Genomic DNA, 23,309 nt, shown 5'->3' with positions numbered 1-23,309 from the left:
ACAAATATATACAGAGAGTATTTAATGTTTTTGTGAACTCACTAAGTCTGATCGCAGTGTCTTTTTTGGTCATCGGTGATCCCCTGGAATCCTTAGTGGGTCATGTTTTAGGACAATACTTTAGTCATTCAATTTCAGGTTCATTCTGAACTAATGATAATAATGTAAATTCACCTTTCCGACTCAGGATTGGATCCAGTGGAAGCTTGCTGTCTACAATCCTTGTCAGGCCTTTTCTGTGCAGATGGTCTCCAAGCCAAATGCTCTATCCAGAGACCAATGCAGGTCTGGCAAGGTTGAGCTGCAAGGGGCCTAGGGTAACCTTCTGGGATTAACCAATAATCTGGGTAGTTTAATGCAATTACCGGTAGGTTTGGCTCACCCAGCAACACTTGTCTCACAATTACACCATTAAAATTCCTTAGTGAAAGAACCTCCAACAAGGGCATTTCAAGAAGTTCATAAGAAAGCGGAATTGAGAGATAATGGAAAATTCCCACAAATTTTTGAAGCCATCTTGTACAGTGATGAACAAAACAGGCAAGACGGCTGTGCTCATGACTGTTGCTAAACACAGTCATCACCATTGTTTCCGTGACTAGGCCTACCGCTTGACCTCCTGAAAGCTCACCATCCCCCGCAGAAGAAAAGCTTATCCTTCACTGTTGCCTGGCTAACTTCCATATTTCAGCTTAAATGACCCCTCCTCAGGATAGCGTTCCACGACCCACCAATAGATCGCAGATTCCCTATTACATGTTTTCCTAGGACTGGAAAGTAATCCTTTCTTCATAAAATTTTACACTTCGGCATCTGTGCCAGGACTTGTCTAGTATCTGCTTTTCACAGTGCATTCCTCCCTGGTGCATTTTCTATTGAGGTAAAGCCGAGGTTTTATTTCACTTCATTTTTCTTATAAATATTATTTTAAGTTGATGAGACTTCAATTTTGTTAAGTTTTCTTTGGGATCCTATATTATCTATCCAAAGGCCTTCCTTTATATTTATTGGATTTATTTTTTAAATTACAGTTCTCCAAGTAATTCTATTTTTGTGTATCAAACTAAAGTGCTCTGTTTGTATTTTAGGCATTAGTTTAAGGTACTACACTTGTCCACAGCTAATCCCTATTTAGACATTCTCCTGCCAGAGACTTGAACACCTTATATTCGGTTTGTACGACACCATTTTCTTCTCTGGGGTCAAAAAGCCTTGTTAATGGATCCCATCACCACATACTCAGTATATTAAGCCTACCTACCTTCCATGAGTCTCTGTTTCTCACTGGTACAGGAGTTATAATAAGGCCTCTCAGAGAATGAAATAAGAAATACACAAAGGTCCTAGCAAAAGATCATGTAAAATAAATACAATTCCTTCCTACATATGGTCCTACAATGGTACATATCTGAAAATGTAGCCCCCTATAAGATACAATACCAGCTTCTGTTATTTACAACTTGAATCTGATTTCCTTAAAGAACACCCCCCCCACCCCCACGGCTTCATGATCAGGGTGTTGTTGTTGGGCGCCAGAGGGTCATTTCTGATTCACAGCGATCACAAGCACAACAGAACGAAAGCCTGCCTGCCTGGTCCCGTGCCAGCTCACGATTGCTCTCATGTCTGAGCCCCTTGTTGTAGCCACCACGTCAATCCGTCTTGTCAAGAGCTCTTCACTTTTGGTGAGCCTCTACTTTCCCAAGCAAAATATCCTAAGAACTGGTCTCCTTACCCTTGCCCAAAGTAGATGAGACAAAGATGGCCTTGCCTCTAAGGAGGAGTCTGGCTGTACCTCTTCAGGGTAAGGGGTGAGGTGCTGTGGGAGGAGAGCTGGTGTCAGAACGGCATCAAAGGGATGGAGGGTGGAGGCATATCTGACCTCTGCCTTGCACCAATCTGCCTTGAGAACTAGAGAAGGTCGAATGTTGCCTACACTGTAGGATAAGAAAATGCAGAAAGCACAAAACAGAAAGATTACCTTCGATGTTGGAAATGAAGAAGCGGCCTTCTAATGGAGGTCTGAGTAAAGGCAAAGCACCAGGAATCTGCAGGTATAAAACAAGAGGATTCGACCAGAACTGAGGATGTATGATCTGGGAAGGTGCAGGTGAGTTTGCATTTGAGATGATGGGAGATGGGAAGTGCACTGGGCGAGGGGAATGCAACATGAGTTATGAATGGGCAAAAGGAAGCCCAATTGGCGTTCACAAGTACAAGCTGTGAATAAATTAAGAGAATTCATTCAAAGATCCCTTGGAAAGCCTGGCCAGAGCAGCAGGAGAGCTTTCTGCAGCCACAATCCCAGCCTTTGTGCATAAACTTGACATTCAAAGCTCTACTTAGTGGAGACTACTGTGTCCCTTGGCCTGGCAAATTGTCGAAAGAGCAAAGAATCACCTGCAAAATGGGGCACAGGTGTTTTCTTCCAAACCACAAATTGCACAATAGAAGGTAATCGCAATAATACTGTCTGTGAGTCTTTACCAGAGATTTAAATTTGGTGACTAGGATCATACAGGAAATTTAAATGATAGAATCTTGAATTATAGCTAAATATCTGACACCATATGTTCATAAACAAGAAAGTTGACATCAATGCTCCTAAAACTAAAGCTGTCTTCATCAGATAGTCAAAGATTACGGCAAGTTTAATAAATGCACATTGTCCATTCGGTTCAGAATCTATCAGTACAAAGTTAAAAAAATAACAAAAGCTTACTGCTACGGAGTCTATGCCGACACATAGCAACCTTATAGTAGAAAGACGGGACTTTCTATTCTGGTGAAGATTTATAGTCTCAGAAACTCACAGGGCAATGCCACCCTGTCCAATATAGACACTGCTTATAAGTCCAGAGGGACAATATTTCACAAATCTTTAACACTTTAGAAAATATATTGAGAAAACCATCAAAGTTCCCTCTAATCAAATTCTCAAATCTAGTTTCTATGTTCTGTTCCCAAAATTCTACACACAAATGCCTTAGTTTTAACCAAAATAAGAAATATACTTTAGTCATATAACTAAAAAGTCTACTTTTAAGTGTTCACATGCTAAATTAAAATTTTTAACCTAAAATTAAAAATTGTAACGAATACTTGTTAAAAATATTCCAAAAGGAAAATAATCAAGACTATACAATGACAATCTACTTTATCATATATCCTCTGGACAAAATTCTTGGATCATTCAACCAAGCTACTAATTTAAAATCTAAGCAGTAAGGAGCTGATTTTTGTCTCCCTAACTAGATTAATAACAAAAAAGAGACTTTTCTACACAATTTACTTCAAATTGTTTACAGAGAGAAATGAGACTAAACAGCTTAGTCTTTGGACTATTAATTCCACGGGTATGCAATCTCCTTCATTTAAATGGTAGGGGGCTGATTCAGAGTCTAGTTGGTGTCAGACAGACACCTCTCTGTAAACACTCCTAAAGTGAGAACAGGTGAGTCAAAGGACAAAATATTGTACATACTCTTCCCAATATTTGCATTCTACGTGATGCTTCCATTTACTCTGGAATTTTACCTGCAAAATGGGTCCAGGCTTTGCAATACAACACAAAGAATCCCACCTATTATTCATGGTACCAAATTAAACAAAAAATCTGCATCTGGTGCTTAAAACTTCCATCAATTGATAGTGCTGGCATTGAAGAATTCACTAGAAGAATCTTAAGTAACAGACACCTTATTGGAAAATCAATACACATAAACATGAATTTATTTAAAAGGACCAAAATAGCCATAATCATGACCCCTGACATTAAGACAAGTTTGACATTTTTCCCACACGATGGTGATCTAACCAGTTGTTTACTTTTTCCCCTTTTATATTGTAATGCAAAGTTATAGCTCTTGATTCTTTTTAAATAATTACCTTTTATACAAATAATGCCTTGCATTTAATCACTAGCAATAGAATACCAACAACAAAGGTTTCACCTGAATAAAATACCACTGAAACAGAGCTATAAAACAAATTGTGCTCTCTTGACTACGAGCTGAAAGGAATCCCCGTAGAGGGGTCTTGGAAGACTAGTCTTGGTGATCAGGCTTCTGAAAGCCCACCGACACAGCCTTAAAGACCCTCTGGAGAAGTGGACTGCACAAACATGGGACTGCACACGCAGCGAGTCGGAAGCAACTGGACAGCAACAACCACATATGTTAAAAAGTACACAGGCTAATCACTGAACTCAAATTTGATATTTAAAACCCATAATTTTAAAATTAGATTTTCTGAAAGTCTTTCTTTAAAAACTTCCATTGGTTGACTATTTAAATATTTACAAGTTCACTAAAGAAAAAGAGGAAACTGAAAATACACATATTTAACTCCTATTTAGATCCCAAGCAAAATGTTTACACAGAAATTGGCTGGATTCAATCTGTGGCCTCACAGCCAATAATAAGCTAGGAAGGCTAAATTTAGTGAGCAAATTTTTACAGCGCAACTTACATTGTATAAACAATCAAAATTAGTTTATCAGGTTCATTTCAAAATAATTTTTTTAACTTGATATACTATGCTTACACTTTTGAACTGTTAATAGCCAAGAGATCTTCTCTTGGAAATACCACTTTAAAAAAGAGAAGAAAAGATCTGTTTCCCCTTAAACACCATAACCAAAGAGGGAAGGAAAGCCTTTACATCCCTTTCTCCTCTGGGGTAGGGTCACAGGGGCAGAAGGCAGGAAGGACCCTGCTGAGCATGGACACAACCTATGACACCAAGTTCAGAATCTATTTTTAACGTTAAATGGGAATTTCTAAAATTGTCCAAGAGCTTTCTTAGCCTGAAACGATGACATGTTTTAGAGTTTAGAAATAACCTTCCCGGTGATAATTATTTATCTCTTTCAGAGTCCTCCTTAGCAAAGAACATGTTCACAAACTCAATGCTACCTACTGACTCACACATAATCCAGGTAAATCTCCGCTACCCCATTCTCCAGGCCAGGCTGTGCCGGGATTCCTCTGGATCACGGAAGGGCCAAGTGACCTTTGGCAGTCCTCAGAAAGGGTGGGCCTCCAGGCTGCAGTTTCGGCATTGTACTGGAAAGAATGCAGTTTCTCCTTTGGTTTCTCTGGGGCATTAGAGAAGACTTCCTCTTCTAAGTAAACATAGCAACTCTACTTACTACACTCCCAGTGAGGCCTTTATTGGGGAAACAAAGCTTTTAAACAATACAAATAATGGCTGATGACATGTCTTAAAGGCCTAGAAGCACAATAGGTAAGTCCTCGGTACAGAACCTGAATCAAGGTTGGCAACTCATAGCCCTCCAGCAGCTCCACCACGTGCTTCCGCAAAGACTCCAGTCCAGGAAACCCATGGAGTGGCTCCCTAGCTTGGATACGGCACCAAGCAACTCATTCAGAACCAGTGGAGCTGCTAGCTGAGACCACCGGCGAAGCTTTCTGTGCCTGTACAGCTGTCTGGCCTTCCACACCCACTCGGGCAGGTCTCTATGCAAGAAGGTCCTTAGCACCGACTGGATGGAAGAGAGAGAGAAAGACGCCATCCAGGATATGACACCCTTCCCTGACGTGAGAGCAGGTGAGTCAAAGGACAAAATACGTTACATTCACTTCCCATGATTTGCATTCCACGTGATCCTTCCATTGACCGAGGGATTTTACCTGTAAAGTGGACCCGGGCTTTGCAGTACAACTCAAAGAATCTCATCGACTATTCACGGCACCAAATTAAAACAAACAGCTGTATCTGGCGCCAGACACTGTGGTTTATAGAACCCATTTAATGAGGCAGAGGTTGAGGACTAGGATGAATAGGTAGTAACTTGTGAGAATCCTAGGTGCACTGATAGGATCAAATGAGCTCATGAAAAAGACACTATACACGTTTAGAAAAGACGGAGGTATCCTTCCCGGGAGTAAAGAAAGCTAACCCGTGGGAAAGCAGATCTAGAACTCACGGTCAGAGTGCTGTTGAGATGAACCACTTCAGTGGACATCACACGAAGTCCAGATTTGGTTTGGTGATGAGATGCCACCTCCTGGTGCCCAGGTCTAAAGAAAGGGCTGCCGAAGGTGAGCCCCGCTGAGGGAGATGGCTGCCCACACTCCTCCTTAGCCACGGGCCAGGTGCCCAACTGTATATGGAAGGCCTTGTGGGCAAAAGAGATGTTGGGGCACACGAGACAACCTTCAAGGAGCGGCAATCACTGATAAAATGATAGAAAAACGTCAAGGGCTTTGTCTCAAAGGATCTGGATGAGGACACGAGGCAAATGCTACAACCAGAAATGAAAGCCCTAAGCTCGTGCGAGAATTTTGAAGTCTAAATATTATGTGTATGGGAATCGCCAAGCTAGAAAATGAGGAGCAATGCAAATCCCAGCCCAGCAATAGCCTGGAAATAGCTGGCAGAAACAGACATAAAAATACTGTACGGGAATACGCCATTACTCCATACACCAGGACACGTAGGATTTTTGCAGGTATACAAATAAAACAAAAATTTTAAAACCAACTACTACAGAAGATACGCATATAATTTTGAAAACTATAAAATTTATGAGAAAATAATTCACTGTGATTAAGCATTATTTGTGAATACACCTAACAGACATTTTTCAATACTTCACATAACTATATTTTTAATCTAAAGGAAAAGATATACTGAAGATAATAGAAGGAAAACAGAAAAGAAGTGGCGATACAGGGAAGGTGGAGGGAGATTAGGGTGGAAAGGGGAGCTGATTACAAGGATCTACATATAAGCTCCTCCCTGGGGGACGGACAACAGAGAAGGGGGTGAAGGGAGACGTTGGACAGTGCAAGATATGACAAAATAATAATTTATAAGTTATCTAGGGTTCATGAGGGATGAGGAGAGGGAGGGAGGGGGAAAATGAGGAGCTGATGCCAGGGGCTTACGTGGAGAGCAAATATTTTGAGAATGATGAGGGCAATGAATGTACAAATGTGCTTTACACAATTGATGTATGTATTGATTGTGATAAGAGTTGTATGAGCCCCTAATAAAATGATATTTTTTAAAAAGAAAAGAAAAGAAGGATTCACAAAGATAAAAAAACTGAAAAACAGACAGGTATAAAAAAAACAAAAAGAAGTAATGTGCATAAATACATGCACATTTATCTGAATAAAATATTGTGTTAGACTGGGTTCTCTAGAAAAGCAAAACCAATACAAAGCTAGTTATATACATACATATGAAGGAGTACCCACCCATCCCCCCGAAAAAAAGTGGGGGAGCTCCCCTGGGCAGAGTGTTCACTAGTGTAACAGTGGCTTCGCCTGGGAAGGTTCTCTCTGGTAACAGTGAAGCTTTTCATAAAAGCAGTTTCACTCAAACCTCATTTTTTTGTAATGGTCAATTCACAAGAACAGTGTACAGCTGTAAATTTTGTTTCCTGCTTGGGAAAAATGCTGCAGAAACTGCTGTGATGTTGAACACAGCTTACACGGTCAGCACAATGGGAAAACTCAAGTGTATGAATGGTTTTCTCATTTCTAAAAAGTTGTAATGTCGACTGATGACAAATCTCATTCTGGACACCCATCAACTTCCTGAACAGACGAAAGTGTTGACAAAATTCATGCACTTGTGCTCCAAGACCAACAACGAACCAATGACAAGATGGGTAAGTTATCTGGACTATCTTGGAGCTGGGTTCAGTGAATTTTAACAGATTTGGGAAGGAGAAGGGTTACTGCCAAATTTGTGCCCCAGATTTTAACTGACCAGGAAAAAGAGCTTCTAATGGAAATATGCAATGCTTTGAAAGAACAGCTCTGAAGTGATCCAGACTTTTTTTCTGATGTCATTACTGGTAATGAATGAGACAGGGTGCTATTCTTAGGACCCCCCAAACCAAACATCAATCAAGCCAGTGAAGACACCATCATCACCTCACCCAAAAAAAGCTCTGCAAGTGAAATCAAAAATCAAGATAAAGCTCATTTGGTTGTTTTTTTGTTTGTTTTTTATGAAGGGAATAGTGCATTTGAAGTTCGTTCCACTGAGTCAGCCTGTTAATCAAGCTTCTATTTAGAGGTTCTGAAAAGACTGCATAGCAGCGTGTGACCACAAGAAGGTGGGGCCTGCTTTGTGACCGATGGGGAACTGGTTTTGCCACCACGACAATATACTTGCTCACACAGCCATCTCAGTGCACCAGTTTTTGGAAAAAACCAGCATGCCTCTCTTGCCCAACGCACCTGACTCACCTGAATCACTCCGTGCAACTTCTTTTTGTTTCCACAAAGAAAGAGGGACATGAAAGAACAGTGATCTGATGACATGGAAGAGGTGAAGGAAAACACGAGGGAGGGGCTGTCAGCCATCCAAACAGATGAGTTTGAAAAATGTTTCAAAGAATGGAATCACAAATTTGACAAATGTATTAAGTGTAATGGACAGTACTTAGAAGGTGATAAGGTTGCGTTTTAAAAAATAACTTTAAATACATAGATTTTGGGGGGAAATCCAAGTTGTGTTTTGGGGGTATCCCCTCATATAATTTCATATTAAGAACGTGGCTTACACATTTATAGAAATGGCAAAGCCCAAACTGGTTCAAGTCTGTGGGTCAGATGTTAAGTGGAAGCTTTTCCTGAATCAGGTACCTGTCAGGACTGATGAACCAGGAAGCAAAAAAAACCATAGGCTGATGGAGGCAGATGAATCTATGGTGAGCCACTCAGGTTTGTGGCCACTGAGTCCGGTGACTCCAAGGTTGGCAGCAATATACTGGGCGACTGAGAGCGCTGAGGGGCAGCATGCAATACAGAGGGCCAGGGACTGAAGTCCAGACAACCAGAAGTTGAGGAGACAGATGTAGAATCCAGACCCAGTGAGAAGTGGGGAGTTTTCCCACAGAGTGTGTTTAACTAGGAGGAGGCGATACCTTCCAAAAAAATTGTCCTTTCAATTGTATAAAACTTGTGATGTGATGTGGTGATGTGATGTGATGTGATTGATGTGATGATGTGATGTGATGTGATGTGGTGATGTGATGTGATGTGATTGATGTGATGTGACCTGATTGATGTGATGTGATGTGATGTGATGTGATGAAGGAAGTAGCACTCCACCCTAATCTTCCCCCAACTGCTTGGCTGCTTAAAGAATATCACATTAAGGAGTTAACTAATTATGTCAGATCACATCGTGGCAGAATCCTGGCAAAGCTAAGTTGACATAAAACCTAACTATCACAAGTCCTTAAGAGCTGTAGCATGTGAATGTAAACTAAAGGGGGAATCTCCTCACTATGAACCAGTTGCCCTTCACCAGGTTCTGGTCACGTGGCTCCAGTGGGTGCAGAGTGGAGCGGTGTTCCACGGGGTTTTCAGTGGATGGATTTTGGAAATAGATCATGAGGCTTTTCTTCCAAGGAGGCTCTGGGTGAGCTTGAATTTCCAATCTTTAAATTAGCCTCTAAGCAGGTTAACTATTTGTACCATGAAGGGACTCCCATAGATACCTAGCACTTGAAACGTATTTTAGAAAAGCAAAGATCAATGCTACAATGATCAATAGAGTTGTTTGTTAAAAGCTATCCTACAACCAACTCTTTGCTCTTGACCCTCTCTCAAAGCCCTGCCACTCTGCCCTGCAACACCTCATTCCTGAGACATTATTACACAGACACACGCACCCGAGGGCATACGGAACCACATCTCCGGCACCATGCAGGTAAAATTAAATGGAGTAGAAACTGTGATGTACCACAAGTTCCTTTGAAGAATTTATGCCCCAGCTGCTTTGAGATTCCTGTTGGCTGAATGCTCTTGTTCACACGAAGTCACACCCTCTTCTATGGCAGTCTGCATCCAAAGACTTGGTGCTATGATTTCACTTGTGTGTCCCCCAAAAGTCTAGTCTTAACACAGTATCTGTGAATGTGAACTTATTTGGATCCAGTATCTTCACAGGTTTAATTAGATAACATATGTCATACTCAAGTGATCCCTGATCCAATAGGGATGGTGTTCTTCTAAGAAACAGGCACAGTGGGGCTCTGGCCATCTGATGAGAGAGGCAGGAGAATGGAGCCTACTGTCTGTCACAAGCCAAGGAACACCGAAGCCAGCAGAAGCCAGATGAGGCAAAGGAGGATCTGAAAACCCAGAGAAAGAAGATGATAGAGCTGTCACCCCGAATCCAAACTTCTAGCCTCCAGGCCTGTAAGAGAATTATGTGATTTCTGTTGTAACCACTCTTCCTGGTACTTTGTTATAGAAGCCATAGGAAACGAATACACTAGGGACCCAAACTGTGACACAGGACAACTGGGAAAAAACAGTCAGATACTGAGCAACATTTCCAATAGAGTGAGAAGATACGCCTGCTAGACTTATCTAATGGGGAGAAGAGCAGAAGTCACTAATGGTATGCCCTTGCTATGAAAACCAGTCGCAAAGTGGCAGAGGTCGTCTTCAAAGTGAACAATACAATCACGAGACTCCAGTCCAACACTGCAAGGCATCACGGAACTTTAGAGCAAAAGGGGTCTTAGAGGATAACCCAATTCCATTCTCTTTCATTACTAAGATATGTCTCTTAGGCCTATGAGGCTTCCAGGTGTTAAAAATGTGACTGTCTAGCAATGAATCTATTTTTTTCTAAGATATTTTCCTAACAACTTAGCAGGTACATTTAATACCTTGCTGTCAAAGTTACAGAATTCGGGTGTGTCTTTTGGTTGTGAGACTTCCACAGAGACATTAGTTTTATGAAAGACTAAAATGGCACTGTTAGAATATGACTAAGTATTGTCCAGAATGCTAATAAAAAACTGCACTGGTTGAAAGCATCCCTAACAATCGGGACATGCATGTCATGAAGCAATTGTGTTGATACTTCTAATACTAGTTTATTGGAGGTCACTACGTAAAATAGTATGCATTGACAGAATGAGTACTATGTATTTTCCCTGACTACTGCAGGACGCACTGCATTACGCGGCTGTCCCTTTCTACACACAACCTTGCCCTACAGCCCATCCTTCCTCTGCAGCCACAAACACAGAAGCAGACAGCATGGGCTGTAGCACAGAACTGTCAACTAAGATCATCAGATCCAAAATGACAAGAGGTTGTTGATGGATAGCATTCAGCTGGCCAAGCAGAACGGATCGGCAACGTCACAACCCATTCATCTTCTAAGTTTAAGCAGAGCCGCACTCTCGGTTCCTGCCCGGTACAACTCCAGTTCCTCATTTGCGGTGTTCTTTCCTTCCTCCCCTAAGATTTACTTTCTGCTTTATCCTTTCTAAACCAACCCCTTTTCTAACTTTAGATCCTTTTTTAATGAGAGTAAGAAACTATTATAAGAATATTCAAAAGGGGTTTCTACGAAAACCTGAAACTACACAAGCGCAGATTACAGGTTACAAATGTCCAGCCTGCAGACAATTCCTACTAGCTCCCTCAATGTTATGTAAATTTGTCTTCGCTTTAAAATGATTGCGCCAATCCCGATTCTCAGCAAATGCTTCATCACAATCGCCTTCACTTGCTACACAAAAGCCAAAACGAACTCCCTGCCAGGGAGGTAGCTCTGCCTGCCAGCAAAGCTCCAGGACAGGGTAGAACCGCCTGTGGGTCTCCGAGACTGGAACTCTTTACAGAAGCACACAGCCCGTCATTGAAAAGGATCCCTGACTGTTCTCGCACCAAAGACGAAATGACCACCATTCTCACCTGTTGCCACTTACCTAAAAGTAAAAGATACCTTTAAGAGCAATCTCATTCATAACCTATGAACTGCCTAGATGCTCAAATCTCAGAAAACCAGGGGGCTTCAAACAGGAGCATCCTCATGCAAACTTCTTGTGTTGGCTGCTGTTAGGTGCCGTTGGGTTGTTCCAACTCCTATCCATTTTCCCATGACAAGCCAAAGCTACCTACAGAGCGCCAAACCAAATGCTCTAACAAACTCATTATGAAAAGAGTTGGGAGATGCTATATAATTCATATTTGGGAATGTCATATCTAATAATTATACTGCAAGCATGCAAAAGGGCAAACATGCAGGTCAGCCGAATAAGAGGAAGAACCAATTTTGCGTGGTAACAAAAAAGAAGATTCAATGAGGCTTTACAGGTTTGGAATTACTTGCTTGGTTACAGGGCCTGTATTTAACCCAACCCAAAAGAAAGCCCACTCCCATAGAGTCCATTTTGACTCACCGTTATCCTATAGGCTTCCAAGATTTACAGACCTGCTCCTTAGGTTTCTAAGACTGTTCATCTTTAGGGGAGCAGTAAGCCTCATCTCTGTCCCACAAAGCAACTGGTGGATTCGAACTCCTTATCTTGTGAATAGTAACCCAAATGCAAAACTCACCACTCAACCAGGTAACCCAAAATAAGTAGATAAATGAGCACTTCCTGGAGTGAACTAACAACATGGCCCATATTTTTTATTCTTCCCACAAGTAGAGGCGTGAAATAGTAATTCAATCATCATGTCTTCAGAAGGGCTGAGACTCTTAAAAGCTTGAGACTGGTTTCAGAAAGACAACCTGCAAACTCCAGTTGCAGGATAAACGTGAGTAAATGGGTACTTTTACCTTAAACTAGCCGACATGAGGCGTACATTAAGGGAAACACCACACAAATATATTTGATGACAGATTTTTTGGGTCATTATTTCAACGTAGGAATCACTGTATAGTTCCTGTAAGATACCTATTTTATTTACAGATTTCAGTTAAAACTCCAAAAGAATGTGGGGGGGGGGGAGCATATGAAACACAAGTAGAGATGTCGCAGTTTTGTTCATGTCCCATGGCGAAGGCCAAGCTATGAAGTGTCATGAGCTGAACAGTGGGAAACCTGAGGCTGGTGACTCTTGATCAAGCCCGCCACCTAATAGCTCCGTCCCTGGGCAAGTAACTGAGCCTGCCTCAGCCTCTGCTTTCTCACCTGTAAAATAAGACCAACGAGCGTCGTTTGGAAGCTCCCGTCCAGAACTACTATGTTAGAACGCTTTTCTAATTTGAACTTTAAAAGAACCAACCTAATTCATTAACCAAAAACTGTCAAAACCAGTATTTATAAAGTCTCACACTTGTCAAAATAAAATGGTGAATTTTCAGAAAAAGGAAATCCCCAAACAGAAAACCTAATGGCAAACATGAGAAGACGATTATTAGTGGCTAAGGAAACCTTAAGTCATTTAAAAACTATCAAACAACACTTTTTGCAGAACTTACAATTTCTGATGAAAGATGCCATTTAAATACAAACTCTGCTTAAATACAATAGACATCAATTTCTTGAGAGATGAGAAAAATACAAGTCTTTGAAATATCCTCTGAATATTTCCCCTTATTCTTAAGATTCCACTCAGAGCTTCCACCTTTCACCTGACTCAGTGGTGCTGGAAATCCATGTAATTGGCTCAGGGAATGCACAGCAAAAGAACTCACAGGGTGCTCCTTGTAAAAGAGTATTTTAAAAGTCATTCTCCAAACCTGTCTTTTCTGCCGAAAGTTAAACTCATGAATGCTTCTGGTTTCTTAAGTACCACCTGGTAAGAAAGAGGTATTTCATATAAAAGTACCAACACTGCCTAGCATGTTTTGACCTTAATTATGTACTATGGCCAGGAAATTAGCACACTTGGGCTGGATAATGAGTCTTAACCTCTCCTGTTTATTATAACCATGGTTTGGGTTTTTTTTTTTTAACACTGTGGGGGTGGGGTTAAGAGGGCAAAGGAAAAAATGTGTAGAACAAGTTAGGAAAGACACAAAATGAACTGTGAATACTGACAGGGTGAATATATATTTTCCAAAGCAAGTACCAGCTGAAATACTGTAAAGAATCATGTGTTTATACTTTGAGAAGGGAATACAGAGCAAGAAGTCTCAAAAAACTTAAATCAGGAAGTTTTGCAATAAACAGAATGAAATGTCTGTTTTCACAGTAGACATTTAGGAAAAAAAGCTGTGTAATAGCTATTAGAATGACATAACTCATGTCATCTTTTGAAAATAAAACCTGCAATTAAATTTGCACATCAAATGATCCTTGAAGTTTGCATGTTGCCAATAAATAGGGGTGGCAGAGAGGGCTTAAATCAGACAAGATGTGTCAGCAGCAGATGATACAGAGCGAACACATTACAGCAACATCTCAACATGATCTGAAGATGAACGCCACAGTTGATTCACTGATATTAAATTGCCAGAGGATATATCAATTTCAAAAGCAGTTTAACTTATTTGAATATCATTGGGCTAGACTTTGCCTAGGCAGCAGAATTTATTATTAATGCCATGGAGGCTTTTAAAAATTTTTTATACTTTCAATGGGCAAAACAGTAAAAGTTCACTTGCAATTTATTTTCAGTCAATTAACTGTTCATTGTCCAAGCCAATTCTTAATCTGTGTTCAATTTGCAGAGCTACATAATATTTTTAAATCTTTTTACTGGGGGCTCATGCAACTCTTATCACAATTCATACATACATCAATTGTGTAAAACACAATTGTACATTCATTGCCCTCATCATTCTCAAAACATTTGCTCTCCACTTAAGCCCCTGGCATCAGCTCCTCATTTTTCCTCCTCCTTCCCCATTCTCCACTCCCTCATGAACACTTAGTAATTTATAAATTGTTATTTTGTCATATCTTACACAGTCCAACGTCTCCCTTCACCCATTCTTCTGTTGTCCGTCCCCCAGGGAGGAGGTTATATGTAGATCCCCGTAATCAGTTCCCCCTTTTCACCCCACCCTCCCTCCACCATGGCAACTCTAACACTCTTCTAGAGTCCTCTTGAGTTATTGATATGAATGTCCGGAAAACAGATTAAATAAACCCACATCTAGAGGTGTCACTTTGTAGTGTAAAGATCCCTGGATTTGAAATCCAGAACTTTATTTCCTAACCCCCACCAAGGTTAGCATTATATAACCTTACGGGAATTATTAATACAAGCCAGTGGAAGTAGCTGTAAAAAGCTTGGATTCATGTGCAAAGCAGATTCAAATGCGTACACTTAGAGTGAAAAGTCAAGGTATATGATGCTTTACTACGTCTGTTTGTTACATGAAAATGGTCTCTTCCTCATAGAGACTGAATTTAAGAACACACACCGTGAGCACAGATGGTAGAGTGCCCGATAAACAGTAAGTAATAAGTGACATCTTAAAACATCACAATTTCTCAAAGCCTGAGTTTTCATCTCTAAATAACTCAAACATTGTCCCCCTGACTGGATGGTGGTTAAGGGTCAAAAGAGAAAACGTAAGAAATGTGAACTCCTCTGTACTCCAGAGTGACAGACTGCATACTGGCTATGCTATTGATATGACCAGAACATAGTGTATTAGAGATGCTCATTGACACTCGTACCCTGGAAATAGTCAATAGTCACAAAATTGGGTGACCCTGAAAAGCAAACCTGATCAAATTATTTACTTACTTATAACCCTTCAGTGTTGTTAAACGTCAGGATAAAATCAAAGCCTCTTAAAAGGCCCCTCGGAATCTGGTCTCCACATCACTTTCAAGCTTGGTCTCTCTACTTCCGATGTCTTTGCTCCAGCTATAAGGGCTTTCTGACAATTCCAAAATAAGACAAGCTCTCCTCCAACTTGCAGTCTTTGAAGATGCTGTTCCTCTGCCTGGAACCCAGTGACTCCATTCTCTAATAATTCTCATCTTTTAAGCCTCGGCTTAAATATAGTTGAGAAAAGCATATAAAACATTCCATTTAAAATAAGAGGTCCTTACCTAAGTGCATGCCCCATGCATTTATTCACTTTATGAAGGATATCTCTTATTTTCTTCCTGCACTTTCTACAATGCATGGCCCGTCTTCATCATTAGAGTCGTACTTTGAGGGGCAGGAGCTATATCTTTCCTGTTTATCACTGTATCCCCACATTTCACCCAACAGACTACTGCTATTGAATGAATTCGGACTCATGGTGATGCCATGTGTTAGGTTAAAACTAAGTTCCATGTCGTTTTCCAGACTGAGACCAATCAGAAACAGATGACTAGACCTTTCTTTCCAAGTGCTTCTGGGTAGGTTCAAATGATCAACCCTTTGATAACTCCCTGATCACCTATTCTTTTGTACCACCTGGGGACTACACTTGGCACATATTAACATTTATAAATTTAGCCTCCAAGTGAATACAAATACACTCATTAACACAATTTTTTTACAACCCAAACACCATGACAGAGGAACACAAATGTTTCCCATTTACAAAAAAAAAAAAAAATCTTCATTTGCTACAAAAAAACCATACATTATCCCCCACTTCCAAAAATAAACCCATTACACAGCAAGTCGAGTTTAACTCTTCAGTAGCTTGTCACCAAACAGCTTTTCATGACAGACAGAAAGTTATACTAGAAAAACTGCACTGACGTGCTTCTGCCTATATTTTATGAGATACGTCTGTTCTCCTGCATGCTCACCAAAATACCACACATTGGTTCAGTCACATGGAGAAAATATATGCATGCATTTCTTAATTTAGTGGTGATATTGAGCTCTCTTTAAAACAATTTTCCTAAAACTTTATTAAAATTTGTTTGCTAATTTTTGGATCAATAGAAATCAGATCATTTTCAACATGAATTTTTCACTTTATGCTTATAAACAATAAATACGCATATTTTTTCCTCCAGACAAAATCTTAGATGCTTTAAATGTGAAATTCTAACTTATAGAATAAATCTATGATTTCTATCTGCAATTAGAAATCTATGATTTCTATCTGCAATTAGAAATCTATGATTTCTGTCTGTAATTTGGTCTTTCTTTACACCCCAATTAAAAAGCTAGATGTTGCCACCCTATTAACTACCATATGTTTATCCTTTTATAAATCTCATTAAGGTTTTAACCTTTTTTTATACACCTCCCTAAGAATCCTAGTTGCTCAATGGTTAATCTAATAAGACTGCTAACTAAAAGGTCAGTGGGTCAAACTGGCCACCTGCTGAAGGGAAAAATGGGGCTGTCTGCTTCCATAAAGATTTACAAGACTTGGCAATCCTATGAGGTTACTTAGTCATGCAGGTTCCAAAAGAGTCAAAATCAGCTTTATGGCAATGGTCTACACCTCCCAAAATTATTTAAATTATAAATAAGAAAACTTCCAAAAGGTTGTAGAAAAGATCATCGGATTTTGTTTTTGTGTTGAAACCATTTTCTGAGGACATAATCCAGACAGCATGCCATTCAATAGTCCAGTCATAACAAGCCGTGTTATACAATGCTACCAGAATCAGTTTCAAAACATTTTCTTCCTGCTTTTACTCCTTGCTATCAGCTCCCCAGTCCTGCCCCGCACTTCCACTGCCACCAACCCCCAGGAATCCTTAATCTAGTTATTGTCACCATAGATTCACCCATCCTAGGTTCCACATACTGAAAAACAGAAAACTACATAAGGCTACCAACAATAAGAAAATACAAGAGCAATAAACCATTTGGGGAATAAAGAAAATATTAAAATACAGATCAAGCTCAAAGAATCTCAAAAGGGAGATCAAACGACAAGGTTTTAACCATTCAAGTCAGATTTTTCCTTTTAATCTACTACAGTCGTCTCTACAATACTCTTTGCCAATAACCAGGTTATTCTCGTCCCTCAATTATGATCAGAGGAAAATCATCAGAGGCTTATTCCACGTGTAGATCCTGTGAATGTATGCTGGGCTTCCACTGTCATCCATAGTCCTATGCAAATCAGAATTTCACAAGTGAAGCTCCGATACCATTCCCTACTTTGGCTTTGGATCATCGTATTTACAATCACTGAATTGTATGTTCACATGCTTATCCAATGTGGGCTTAGTTGATATCTCACTTAAATGGATGCTCATTTGAAACCAAGCCTTTAAGACCACACATAGCTAGGCTATAGGCTGATAGCTGGGCACCATCTAATTGCTTCCCCATACGTTGAAGCAGCACCCGTGTCTTCCAGGGCTCCTTCATGAGGGTGTGTATAGAGCAGGGCCATGTCGATAGAACTAATTGTTCTTAGATTGAAGCTGAGATGAAGTGCAATCCCCAAATCCATTTCTAGATCTATGTTTCATATTTGCCTCTGGGATAAAGGGATTTTTTTCCCATATACTTTCTGATGGCCCCTTATGTAATCCCAGACCAGGGAGCCACCATTGTGCAGTGGTTAAACTGCTTAGCTTACCACACAGGCAATCAGTTCAAACCCACCAAATGTTCCTCAGGAGAGAGGTATGACAGTCTATATCTGTAAAGATATTCCACTTTAAAAATCCTATAGAATAATTCTACTCATATAAAATAATTATAGAGTTGTTATGAGTTAAAATCCATGCAATGGTAGTGAGTTTGGTTTGGGTACAAATCCAAGCCCCCAAAGTATCAATTTAATCATGTAAGGTCTTTTGTAGTTCAGAAGAGAATGCCACATAAAACTAATGCTAGCTCTCACAGCACAGATAATTATACCTGAACTTCTGCTGCAGACACAGGATTACGCTTTTTAGATAACCATCATGTTGACTATGCCAGGAGTAAAGCGCGACTTCGTGATTTCAGTATGCCTGCTGTTATTTTTTTATTTCTTATGGACTTGGATTATTGCACTACTCGTGGACATAGCAAAAAAGCTCTGACTTCAATATATGAAATTAAAAGTTCACCCCTTAGTCAGTCAAGCCCTATGGCTTATAAACTGTCAGAACTTGATGCCAAAATACAATCCTCAACTTAACTGCCTGGAGAAATTATGCACTTTACATAAATTATATGTTTCAAATATCACGGAAAAGCCTCTTAATTCATTCCATCATTATGAAAATTCTAAGACCATAAGACTGAGAAATCATAAGAAAGGTATTGTCCTAAGCTAAACTAATAACATCCCAAAAGAATGAAGAGGGAATGCCTTTTCTTGATGCAGAGTAGAATAACCTGTCCTCACCACTGAGAGCTTAGAGGATGGGACACAAGCTCAGCGGTTCTCAGAACCATTCTGCTGGGAGCAGAGTCATTAAGTGAACAGTCAAGTATTGTTCCTAAGAACACACATTTTGTTATTTCAATTTCATTTCTGTGTTTAAGCTTCGTGACTTACTCTGAAAACAAGAGTATTACCTATCTGAGGTTTTCAATATGTGTGAACTGAAAATGATAAGTTCAGATACGTTATTCCAGGAATATTACAAACACAACCTATCCTGATATCAAGCTTCAGTAGCAAAATATTCATGTGATTATGTGCTAAAGGACTTCCGTAAGAATATAAAAAGAAAAGAGATTGGAAGAAAGTATTTACAAATCATGTTTTCTTTAAACTTTCTTGGAAGATAGTTACATTGGCAACAAATTTTCTTTATCTTAATGAGGTTTTCATAGAAAGAGAGTGCGTAATTTGGTGAACTCCAAATTATCAATGCTTTCTTTAATGTTTTTGATGTCAAATCTATAAACTCTTTGTCCAGTTCTTGATCATAAAGATATTTTTCTAGATTTTTCGCTAAATGTTTAACAGTATTAAATTTTACATTTAAGTCTGCAATCTAGTTTGAGTTAATTTTCAAAAACAGTATAAAGTTTAGGTCAAGTCCCCTCCCTCCCCATCCCCCTAATGTGCACAGGTTAGCTAGCATCACTTACTAAAGAGGTAAACTTTCCTCCATTGTATTGCATTTGTTCCTTTGTAAATGATCCATTGGACATATGTGTGTGGTCAATTTTTGTTCTAACAATTTATGTGTCTATCCCTCCACCAATTCCACTAATCCACAATCACTAATCCACTTTCTGTCTCTACAAAATTAAATGGATTTGTCTATTTTGAACATTTCATGTGAATGGGATCATCCAATGAGTGCCTGTTTGTATCTGACTTCTTAGCTTAATGTTTTCAAGGTCCACCCAAGTAGTAGCATTTATCAGTATTTCATTCTTTTTATCACCAAAATTATTCAACTGTATGGATAGATCACATTTTGTTTATCCGTTTCTCAGTTGATGGACATTTGGATTATTTCATTTTTTGCCTATTATGAACGGTACTAATATAAATATTTGTGCTCATGTTTCTGTGTGAAGATATTGTGGTAATAATTTCTTTTGTAAAAATTAATTCCAAACTAGCTCCAAGAAGTTGGAGATCGAAGATGTCCCATATGTCCAACTCTTCCAAGGTACTGGTCTGTTCCATGTTCTCCCACACTCCTCTCTTGACCATATTCACTCACGTTCTTGGGTTCTAAGATATGTTGCATCGGCCCAGAGGAATTCATGAAACTTTGAGGAAATGTCTCACATTTTGGTGGGTGCTATGTAGTCTGAAATCTGACATCAGGCAGAGGCTAGCCAAATGCAGGAGCCCAAACCAGAAGCCAAAAATGTTGGAAAACCATGAAGGTCTTCTCGATTCTACCAGAGCTCAGATAGGAAATAAAAGGCCTGACTTTCCAGGTGATATACCACAGTTTTGATTACTGTTTCTATCTAAAAATTCTTATGGGATCAGGTATCAGGCACCAAAGATCCAGAACAACAAATCATATCATTGTGAATGAGGGGGAGTGCAGAGTGGTGACCCAAAGTCCATCTGTAGACAATTGGATACCCCCTTACAGAAGGGTCATAAGGAAGAGATAAGTCAGTCAGGATGCAGTATAGTACCATTGAAACATGTAACTTTCCTCTGGTTCTTTAATGCTCCCCCCCCCCACCCCCAGCATTATCATGATCCCAATTCTACCTTACAAACCTGGCTAGACCAGAGGATGTACAGAGGTACAGATAAGAGCTGGAAACACAGGGAATCTAGGACAGATTAAACCCCTCGGGGCCAATAATGAGAGTAGCCATACCAGGAGTGTAAAGGGAAGGTGGGTGGAGAAAGGGGGAACCAATCACAATGATCTACATATAACCCCTTCCCTGGGGGGCGAACAACAGAAAAGTGGGTGAAGGGAGACCAGTTAGTGTAAGACATGAAAACATAATTTATAAATCATCAAGGGTTCATGTGGGAAGGAGGGTAGTAGAGGGGGTGGTGGTGAAATGAGGAGTTGATATCAAGGGCTCAAGTAGAAAGAAAGTTTTGAAAATGATGATGACAACAAATGTGCCTGACACAATAGATGGATGGATGTATTGTGATAAGAGCTGTATGAGTTCCAAATAAAATTATTTTTTTAAAAGAGACAAAAATTCTTAAAAATAGGTAAAATGTGACCTCCCGTATTTTAGACTTTTTCAAAATTGTTTTAGCTATTCATGTTGTTTTCCACATTTTCACATACATTTTAGGATAATTTCACCTATATCTACAAAAATTCTTGTTGAGGTTCTGATAAGAATTATGTTAAGCCTGGATATCAATTTAGGAACAAATTCTATCTCTACTAATTTCAGTCTTCCAATTCATGAACACAACAGCTGTACCCATTTAGATCTTCTCTGATTCACTTAACTGGAGTTTTTGAAGTTTCAGTAAACAAGTCCTATACATGTTGTGTTAGATTTCAATCTAAGTATTTCATCCTTCAGCAATTGTAAATGGCATAATGTGTTTAATTTGGTGTCCACATGTTTATTGCCATGATACAGATATGGAACTAATGTGTGGATGCTGATCTTGGGTCCTGCAACCTTGTGGAACATACTTATCAGTTGTGAAATCCTGTATTTTTTATTTGGAATTTTCTATGTAGATAATCATGTCATTCACTTTTATGTCTGTCTTTTGGATCTGGTTGGCATTTATTTCCTTTTCTTGCCTTAATGTACTGGTCAGAACTTCCTATACCATGTTGAATTACAGTGGTGAGAGCACGTATCCTTGCTTAATCCAGATCTTAGGGAGAAAACCGGGCAGTTTTTCATCCTTCAGTACAATGTTGACCATAGGTTCTCTGTTGATACTGTTTATCAAGCTGAGGAAGTTCCTCCCTATCCCCTGAGAGTTTATATCATGCAAAGGTGCTGGGTTTTGTCGAATGCTTTTTCCTCAACTGCAATTATCATATGCTTTTTCTCATTTAGCCCATTAATATAGATTATATTGGCTGATTTTTAATATTGAAACTGTATGTATAGTATAGCACTGTATGTATAGTAGCTGTCAGTTCTCAGTGAAAATGTCTACACGTAATGTTTTTCTTTGGGGGGAGGGAAGGACATTTTATTATAAACTTAATTATCTTAACAGTTATAGGACTACTTAAATTGCCTATTTCATATTAAGTTATGAGTTTGTGTCTTTTAAGAAACTGGTCCATTTTGTTTAACAAATATATATGTGCTGTGGTAGTTACATAATCTGGTATCAATTTGAGGATTAATAGTGTAGGGGTGGAGTCTAGCCTGTCACTCAGGATATAGCCAATGAGGCCTCTATATGGGCGCGCCCTTCTCATAAGGATTCTGCGCACTCCTGTATTTCTTCCTCGGAGGTAGGAGTATCTCTATCTTCTCTCTTCTCTCCTCCTCCTCCTTTCTTCTTTTCTCTCTCTCTCTCGCTCTCTCTCTCTCACACTCTCGCTCTCTCAAGTCACTCCCTGAGAGACATCGCTGTGGAGAAGACACAGGGAGAGAGGCTGATGGGGCCAGACCTCTGGAGCTGGAGAATCCACGTGGAGACCACTTGCAAGCACTGAGATGCTTACAATGCCACTGGATCCACAAGACTTCCTGCCTACTTGTCTGAGATCTACCTGCATTTGGCATCATTGCATGTGTTTCGTGAGTCTGAAGAGGAATTTATAGATTGGTATTGAACAAATGGGCTAATATCAGACTTATAAATTTGATCTGGACTGAGCTGTTTTTATAAAATTCAACTGCTCTTTTATATAAAGTTCTTTCATACACACATATGAGTGTCTATGGATTTGTTTCTCTAGTCCAGGGGTCCTCAAACTACTGCCCATGGACCACGTGTGGGCTGCCGAGGACATTTATCCAGGCCGCCAAGTGTTTTTGTCCCATTTTGTTTTTTACATCAAAATAAGATATGTGCAGTGTCCATAGTAAAAAAACTATAGTATGGCCCTCCTATAGTAAGGCCCTCCAATGGGTCTGAGGGACAGTGAACTGGCCCCCTGTTTAAAAAGTTTGAAGACCCCTGCTCTAATCTAACCAGACTAATACATATGCTGAACATATTATTTATTATCCTTTTGAAATTTTTAGGTATCTTTATCTTTCCTGATATTGGTAATTTTTCTCTCTTTTTCTGTAAGTCTTACTAGAGCTTGGTTAACTTTTATTGATTTGTTCCCCCACAAAACAGGGTTGTAAATCATT

The 23,309-nt window shown here is 39.7% G+C and overlaps 1 protein-coding gene across 2 annotated transcripts in view; it reads right to left on the bottom strand.

Moving 5' to 3' along the window:
• Positions 1-23,309, bottom strand: part of EPS8 (EGFR pathway substrate 8, signaling adaptor) — a 228,704-nt gene that overhangs the window by 114,596 nt on the left and 90,799 nt on the right. Inside the window, exon 3 of one of the 2 annotated variants that reach the window (XM_075552027.1) lies at positions 1,982-2,048. The exons of the other annotated variant lie outside the window; for it this stretch is intronic. The gene's annotated coding sequence lies outside the window, so the exon portion shown is untranslated. The remainder of the gene's footprint in view (positions 1-1,981; positions 2,049-23,309) is intronic. 2 annotated transcript variants of the gene reach the window in all.

This window comes from Tenrec ecaudatus, chromosome 6, assembly GCF_050624435.1.
Source record: "Tenrec ecaudatus isolate mTenEca1 chromosome 6, mTenEca1.hap1, whole genome shotgun sequence".
NCBI lineage: Eukaryota > Metazoa > Chordata > Mammalia > Afrosoricida > Tenrecidae > Tenrec > Tenrec ecaudatus.
Note: the sequence above shows the minus strand (reverse complement) of the source record. Positions and strands in the feature narration are given on the sequence as shown.